Source organism: Chlorocebus sabaeus, chromosome 10 (assembly GCF_047675955.1).
Source record: "Chlorocebus sabaeus isolate Y175 chromosome 10, mChlSab1.0.hap1, whole genome shotgun sequence".
NCBI lineage: Eukaryota > Metazoa > Chordata > Mammalia > Primates > Cercopithecidae > Chlorocebus > Chlorocebus sabaeus.
In genome coordinates this window covers 111,198,197-111,207,091 of record NC_132913.1, presented here as the reverse complement: position 1 = coordinate 111,207,091, position 8,895 = coordinate 111,198,197, and positions in this window count along the sequence as shown.

Genomic DNA, 8,895 nt, shown 5'->3' with positions numbered 1-8,895 from the left:
CCAGATACAGTACCTTTGCTAATACAAACCTTGCAGCCCCTGGATATTGGGTATGAAGTGACTGACCCAGCAAACGCTGTTTCTTCCACACCAATTTGCAAAGACTGCCAGAAGGAGTTTGCTTTTTCCTGGCAGGGCAGAGTATACTTTCTTAGTGTACGAGCAGGGCCATGTCAGCTCCCTTATCGTCTGCCATATTGTGTCTGCAGAGATTTTGATTATTTTGACATTCCAAAGAATAGCACACTAGTCCACAGCATTGATGTCATTGTGCTGATTGGATTTAGAGGAACAGGGAAAATCGCATACTTCAGATGCCTTAGGAAGACATATGTGAGCCATAGGAGGGCAGATGATTCCAATTCCTAATAACCATTACTGTATCAGTTAAGATCCTGTCATAAAAACAGTTATTAGTTATTTAAACAGACAGAATTTAATATAAATAATTGGTTAAACAGAATAGAAGATTAAAAAAATTTTTTGGCAGAGGTGGGCGGATCACCTGAGGTCAGAGGAGTTCGAGACCAGTCTGGCCAACATGGTGAAACCCTGTCTCTACCAAAAATACAAAAATCAGCCAGGTGTGGTGGTGGGTGCCTATAATCCCAGCTACTCAGGAGGCTGAGGCAGGAGAATTGCTTGTACCCGGGCGACTGAGGTTGCAGTGAACTGAGATGGTGCCATTGTGCTCAAGCCTGAGCTGGAGACTCTGTCTCAAAAAGAAAAAAAAAAAAATTTTTTTTTTTTTTTTTTTTTTTGCAAAGATGAATTCTTACTATGTTGACCAGGCTGGTCTTGAACTCCTAGCCTCAAGCAATCCTCTTGCCTCACCTTCCAAATTGCTGGAACTACAGGCATGAGCCACCATGGCTGGCCCAGGATAGAGAACTTAAATAGCTAAAAGGGAATCCTGATGTATCACAGAGGTACTGACAGCATAAAGCAGTTGTCACTTTTAGGACATAAAGGCAAGATGTTGGGATTATTGGAAACTAGAAACTTGGAGCAGGAACCTTCCAGGGGTGGTCTGAGCCTCTGAGGAGTTTCAGGACTTTCAGGAGAAGGGCCCTAAAGAGTTGCCATTCAGACCTCTGAGAAAAGAAGAATGAGATAAAGCACAGTGGGAAGTACGCTGGACACATGGTGGGGCCAAAAATGAAAATTCATTCAAGGTGGTAGAAAGATCAGTTTATACACACCATGTTGCAAAGTTTATTTGACTTGATTTATTTCAGGAATGGGATAAGGAAGTAAATATACAAGAGGTGAAGACATTCAAGAAAATTGAAGATATATTTCATGCAGATAACTCTCACTTTTCTTATTCTACTTTGAAACCACTGTTGACCGATGAAAAACCTACTGAAAACAAACAGCTAGTCCGTGGAAATACATTTGCTGATTCCTGGAGTTGAGAAGCAGCAACACTTGGGCCCAAGATAACAGCAGGAAGTGCAGAGAAACTTCTCAGCCAGACTGAACTTAGTCCAAATCTCAGCTTTATCATAAGCTGTGATATTACTCAAGTTATTTAACCTCTCTGTACCTCAGGTTTTTTGTAATTGGGATAATTATTGCTACCATCACACGCTGAGTTCCACACAACTAAAACTGAAGTGCCATCATGCCTCCAACGCTTACCCCATGCTTCATTTGTGGATTCTCTGCACCTAAGTTATAATCCTCTATATTATCATAACCAAGAACAATCTGCCTACTTCTGATCCACAATACTTATTTATAACACCGCCTTTATTTTCCCCAATAGATGCCTGGAGTTTGAATCTGTTTAGCATGAACTCCTAGAAATCCCTCACTTTCTTGGTGTACACCCAAATTTGGGAGACTCCAGGTTGAATATCAGAAAGAGTTAAAAGGTTATCAGACATGTGATTGAAATTTTCCCCAGGATAAAAACAGGCAGAGTCTCAGTAAGACTAATAATAATAACAGTACAGGGATATCCCCCTAAGGACAAGGGGGAAAGACAGGGAGATCTAAAATAAGATGAAAATGTGGAATTCAGAAGATGTAGGTTTACGTAAACTTTAGAAAGGGAGTCAGAGAATAAGAGTTTATCAGCTCACTCTAAGCATTTCCCAAAGGACTGGGATTCCAATTCCAAGTGAGCAAAGTTTTATCCATCTGGAGACGGAAAGGGCCATTCTTTTGCTTTCTATAGCTGATTGGAAAACATCTCTGTGTAACTTGTACCCAGTAGTCTTCAGGCATCTTCTCATTCTAATTTGCTTTCCTTAGCAGACTTGCATGCTAGAAGGAAGTGCCCTCTGCTGGTGTAAGAGTTCATAGGCCAAGTCCTTCTCACATTCTAATTTGGTACCTTGTAATTGGTTTCCTGTTACTGAACAGTCCTGAGTGAGTTTGGGTGATAATATTACACAGAGACCTGAACTGGGGCAGGACCAGCATCAGAGTAATTAGGGCCAGCATTCCACATCAATAGCATATATGTGGCTAGCTTCGGGGGTTCCAAAAACCCTTCTAATCCCAAATTATCTTTGCTGCTCGTCTGCTGTAATATCTGAAATGCTACCATTAAATGTATCCCATTAGACTATAGTTCCAAGAGTTACAAAAAGGTAAGTTCAATTCAACCTAATAAACTCTTACTGGTTGAACCTTTAGTTTAGGGCATTGCGATGGGTACTTGGAGTTAAAAAACAAAAGCAAAAATTAAGATGACTATTAGGTAAGTTTATCTATCACCCTCAACAGCTGCAAAACAGTTGTAAGATGCAATGAAAAGTTAATATATCCAAAAATGCCCAAAGGAGGGATAAGGACTCTTATGCCATAAAAATTCAAAGAACTGAGTGATTAGTAGGTGCTGGAATAGCCAGACATATGACTTCCATCAGGACTTCAGAGGTAAATAGCCCATTCGTGATGTTCATAAACAATTTGGGTTTCACTGGTGAATTAGCTGTGCAGGCTCCTTGAAAAGAGAAAGATTTAGAATGAATTCAATGACACCGCTCAGGGAGTTACTAAATTAGAGAATAGCTTACACGGGAGACCCCAGGACAAATACCTGGGGGCTGAATTGTGTGATAACCAAAAAGTTTCCAAGGACAAATTTGAAATTTGACTATTTGCACAGGGACGTCAGAGTTTTGTTCGATGGTACCCCGTGGATGCCCTGACACACCTGAAGCTCTGTTTGAAAAACGAACACAGTGAACAGTGAAATGGCCCTATGCATAATCTGGGAAAGTCCTTGGAAATCCTGATGTGAAAGGCAGACTGGAAAACGTCATTGTTGGGATTTTCCCTCCCCTTCCCTCCCTGCCCTTCCCCTCCCTTCCCCTCTCTTCCCCTTCCCTCCCCTCCTTTCCCTCTCTTCCCCTTCCCTCCCCTCCTTTCCCTTTCCCTCTTCCTCCTTCTCTCTCTTTCTTTCTCTCTCTGCCCTCTCTCTCTTTCTCCTTTCTTTTCTTTCTTTCCTTTTTTGAGGCAGAGTGCCACTATGTTGCCCAAGCCAGTCTCAAACTCCTGGGCTCAAATAATCCTCCTGCCTTGGCCTCCCGAAGTGCTGGGACTGCAGGCACGAGCCACCACGCTCAGCCGCTGTTGAGATGTTATAAGCATATTGTTATGGAATGCAACCCCAAATTCATATATTGAAACCCTAACCTCCACTGTGATGGTACTTGGAGGTGGGGCCACTGGCGGGTAGTTGAGTTTAGATGAGATCATGAGGGTGGAGCCCCCAGGATGGGATTCGTGTTTTTTATAAAAAGAGATTAGTGTGCTCTCCTGCCTCCCAACCCCTCCTCTGTCAAGTGAGGATACAACAAAAAGACCGCCACTTACCAACCAGAAAGAGGGCCTTCGCCAGGCACAAAAGCTGTCAGCAACTTGATCTCGGACTTGTCAGGCTGCAGAATGATGAGAAATGTTTGTTGTTGAAGCCACCTAGTCTATGGTATTCATTATAGCAGCTCAAACAGACTAAGATGCAAAGCAATATAAAACACCCTGTGGATAAAAAGAAATGCTTTCAATATTTTCCAGTGAAAAAGAACTCATAATAAGGATTTGACATTGTTTGACAGGAAGGAAGGCTTCTGTTTCTAGTTTTTTAGTTAACTTGACAGTGAAGTTCAAGTCTGACAGTTTAAACTTTCTTTGGGTTGAAATCATCATTGCCACGTGGGGGAAGAGGAAGCAGGACCCACACAGGACTCAGGAGGGCATTTAGGTCATTCTACCCAGGCCATTGCCATTCTCTTCCTACTCCTCTGAAAGAAAGGGAGGCTTTGACGTCAGGCGTGGCTGAGTCATCTTTTCTCCCAGGGCCTCCGGCTGGGATTTGCAGGCTGTCTTTGCAGAAGCTATTCTGTTAGTCATTCACAGAAAGCATCCTGGGAAAGCTGAAGGGAAATGCTTGGATGGACAAGTGATTAAATTTCTATTTTCATGGCAGAGAACCTGCTGGCTTGCTCACAAAAGCAGCTGCATCCAGTACCAGGCACCTCAAGGGCACCCGGCAAATACTTGTGGATTCATTGACAAAAAGACCTGCTGGGTTCTCTTCAATCTTGGTGTCGAAACTGGATTTTCAGATACGATTATGTGGCTGGTAGATACGGTTTTGTGCCTGTTTACTTCTCTGCTCAAATGCCAAATCAAATTTATCTGGTTTACATAAAGAGGTTAGTAACATTGCTGGCCCTACTATCATGAACATTGTGAAAGGAAAATGAATAAGGCTCTTTCTGAAGCTTTATCTGCAGGGGGACATGTGGGATTCAATGGAAGGAAAGTTGAACTGTGAGCTAAGAATGATTGTTTCTCTTACTCCAGGAAGCCCTCAGCAATCATTTGATCTCTTTTGAGAATCTATTAGGGAACAGAATAAACAAATCTCCTTACCTGCCAGAAATGCAGGGAAACAAGAATGAAGCAAAAGGAAGAGTATGAGTCCTACATCCTTCCAGCCTGAGACAGGATGTATCCTTATTGCTTTGCCTGCAGTGAACTGACAGGGAATCTGAGGTGCATAGAGGCATGGTGAATTAGCCAGAGAAGTCTAGCAACTGCAGCCTGAGCCCCCTTCTCTTTTTTCTCTCTTAGGCGAACTCCACAGCTTTATATACCATTGACGTCCATGAATCTTAGATTTCTATCTCACATATATAACTTTGTGCTTTATGCTTTAATGTGAAGGTCTGATAGGTATTTCAAACTTCACATTCAAACTGAAACTCATGACTTGCACCTCAAACATGCTCCTCCCTTGTCTCCTTTAGGAGGGACTACCGTTTACAGTTATCTAAGCCGAAAAGTCTAGGAGTTATCCTTGAATCCTCTGTTCTTTTATCCCCCATGAGATACAATTTGGTATTAAGACAAATTCTTTCTCTGTTTCCTTCTTTCTATTTCCACTGCCAATACCCTAGAATAAACCATGCTCCTTTCTCACTGGTTGGATAACAGTCTAGTCTCTCTTATTTTACTCTTGACTCCTATTGATACAGGAGCTAAGAAGAAGTTACTTAGGCAGATAGTGAGGGTACTGGCGTCCTCGGTAGGATTTTCCTTTTTAACGAAAAGCAGCCCCAAATCTTTTTCTAACAACTAACAGCCTGTAAAATCAAGCTGCAGACACAGACAAGCAAACTGAAAGCTTGCAGGGGTGAATCTCAGTAGGAAAGAACTCTCTGGGACTAGGCATGTTCAAAATGGCAGCTCCATCTTCCCTTCCCTTTGCCAGCCACGTGTACAGTAAGGAGCAGAGGAGATGGCACCAGCCAAGTTGAAAGCCCATTTGCATAATAAGATAGGCAGGATGGTGGGGGGTGACCAGCCTTCTCCGCATGCCGTGTAAACGTCACACCTGGTTGAACCAATCTGTGAGCGCTATGTAAATCAGACACCGCCTTCCCAAGCCTGCCTATGAAATCCGGTGAACTCTGCTGCCAACCAGTCTTTACTCTCGGCAGCACTTCTCTCTCACTAGAGAGAGAACTGTTCTCCTTTCTCTGTCTTCTGCCTATTAAAGCTCTGCTCCTAAACTCCTCATGTGTGTCTGTGTCCTAAATTTTCCTGGCATGGCAGGACAAACCCCGGGTATTTACCCTAGACAACGAAACTGCTTCACTATGATGTATGCATGCTGCAAAGGAAAGTTCGTATAACATTCTTCTTAAAAAATTATTCAGGCAATTTATTAAATATTGCCTATAAAATATTATGTATCAGTATTTTACACAAGAGAACAGTGATTTATCAGTCTTCATAACAACTAGTCCATGCAACAACACTAGTAGTCAACACTAAGCTTAACTCTATTTTCAGACCAACCATGCAACATTAGATTAGAGGACATGTGGGACCTTGCATTCTAATTCCTAAATTTACAGTCAAAATGTTTTCAGAGATAAGTATTATGAAATCCATAAGAAGCTAAAGTAAGTTATTTATTTATATTTTTTTGAGATGCAGTCTCGCTCTTGTCACCCAGGCTGCCACGCAATGGCTTGATCTCAGCTCACTGCAACCTCTGCCTCCCGGTTTAAGTGATTCTCCTGCCTCAGCCTCCCAAGTAGTTGTGATTACAGGTGTGTGTCACCACAGTGAGCTAATTTTTGTATTTTTAGTAGAGCTGAGGTTTCACCATGTTGGCCAGGCTGGTCTCAAACTCCTGACCTCAGGTAATCCACCCACCTCGGCCTCCCAAAGTGCTGGGATTACAGGCATGAGTCACCTCACCTGGTTCTACCTCTTCTTGAAGTTGTTTCTTTTCCATCTCTTAGATCTCAGCCCCAAGGTCCCCTCCCTAAGAAGGCATTTCCGGGTACCCTTTCTAAAGCAGCAGTCTCTGTGGCTCCCTCGGTCCTTGTGCGTCATATCATTGTTTAATTCCTTTGTAAAATTAGCCACATACTGAAATTCTCCAGCTTATTTATTTACTTGTTTATTATATCTCCACAATCTCCTGCTTCTTTCCAAGTAAGTTGTGACCTCCATGTGAATAAGGGCTTTGTCCTTCTTAGAAGAGGCAATTATGGAGCAGTGATTAAGCTCTCACACTCTAGAAACAGATTTTTTGGATTCATAGCCCAATTTTGCCACCTGCTAGGTATTTGACCTAAAATCATTGTTTGACCCCTCTGTTCCTCTCTGTTCTCATTAGTAAAATGATAGCAGTAAAAGGACCTGCCTCATGAAATTGTTGTAAAAAGATCACTCCCTGAAAGTTATCCCTGGCGCAATGCACATACTCAGCAAATGTTAGCTGCCACTGTTGATGACTGCACAGTACCTGCTTAACCCTTATTAGTAGAGTGACCAGGCCGGGCGTGGTGGCTCATGCCTGTAATCCCAGCATTTTGGGAGGCCGAGGTGGGTGGATCAACTGAGGTCAGGAGTTCGAGACCAGCCTGGCCAACGTGGTGAAAGCCCGTCTCTACTAAAAATGCAAAAGTTAGCAGGGTGTGGTGGCAGGTGTCTGTAATCCCAGCAACTCGGGAGGCTGAGGTGGGAGAATCTCTTGAACCTGGAACGTGGAGGTTGCAGTGAGCTGAGATCGTGCTATTGCACTCCAGCCTGGGTGACAGAGCGAGACTCTGTCTCAAAAAATAAAAATAAAATAAATAAATAAAGTAGAGTGAACAACAAATTAGTTTTATATATTCAAGGAACACTTCTGCTATGTCACGGATCATTTTTGGGAATATGCATAGGGGCTGAGAGAACAGGTGAGCTGTCCTCAGAAACCTCTTTGGATGACGGCTGGGTAGAACTGCAGCTCTGCAGAGAGATGCGAGCCAGTGTGTGGAAATGGAAAAATGATCCTAATAGAAGCCAGAGATTGTATTTTGTACTGATTCTGTGCTAAGTGCTGTGACCCATTTTTCTATTTTGCCTTTCAAAAATTACTAATCCATTTGTGTGAAGTTTATTATGAAACACTTCTTAGGGCCCCTGGTTACAGCAACCTTCCTGATACTACAGAAACGGCACACGACCCATTCCCTGCTGGAACACGCCTGAGCTTCTACTCCGTGCCTGGTTAGGAACTGCCCATCTTCAGCTCCCAGCTGAAATGGCATTGCCTCAGTGAAGCCTCACTTGACCCTGGCAGGATGTTCTAGATCTCCCTGGAGTATGTAGTTCTTCATGCCTTCTACCTTGCCTTTCTGGCATATATCACACCTTACATTAATTCGAATGACTAATTAATCTGTCTTTCTTATTTTTTTTTTTTTCTTGAGACAGTCTCACTCGCTCTGTCACCCAGGCTGGAGTGTACTGGTAGGATCTCGGCTCACTGCAACTTTCGCCTCCCGGGTTCAAGCGATTCTCCTGCTTCAGTCTCCCGAGTAGCTGGGATTAAAGGTGCATGCCACCATGCCCGGCTAATTTCTTGTGTTTTTAGTAGAGATGGGGTTTCACCACATTGGCCAGGCTGGTCTCGAGCTCCTGACCTCAAATGATCCGCCTGCCTTGGCCTCCCAAAGTGCTGGGATGACAGGCATGAGCCAGGGTGCCCATCCCATTGGCTTTATTTCTTCAGAGTCTGGTTCAACAACAACAAAAACCAGGAAACTCAAGATAAAAGAAACATTAAGCAGCATTTTAATGACCACTTGATGAAAAAAGTCATTCAGCACTTTGTTACTCTCATTAAAATGAGAATGACTTTTTCATTTTATTTTAATTTTTAGAGACAGAATCTTGCTCTATCACCCAGCTGGAGTGCAGTGGCACCATCACCGCTTACTGCAGCCTCAAACTCCTGGCTCAAGGGATCCTTCACTTTCAGCCTCCTGATTAGCTAGGACTATAGGTGAGCATCATCATGCCCTGCTAATTTCTAAATTTTTTGTAGAGATGGAGTTTTGGTATATTGCCCAGGCTAAGAATAAC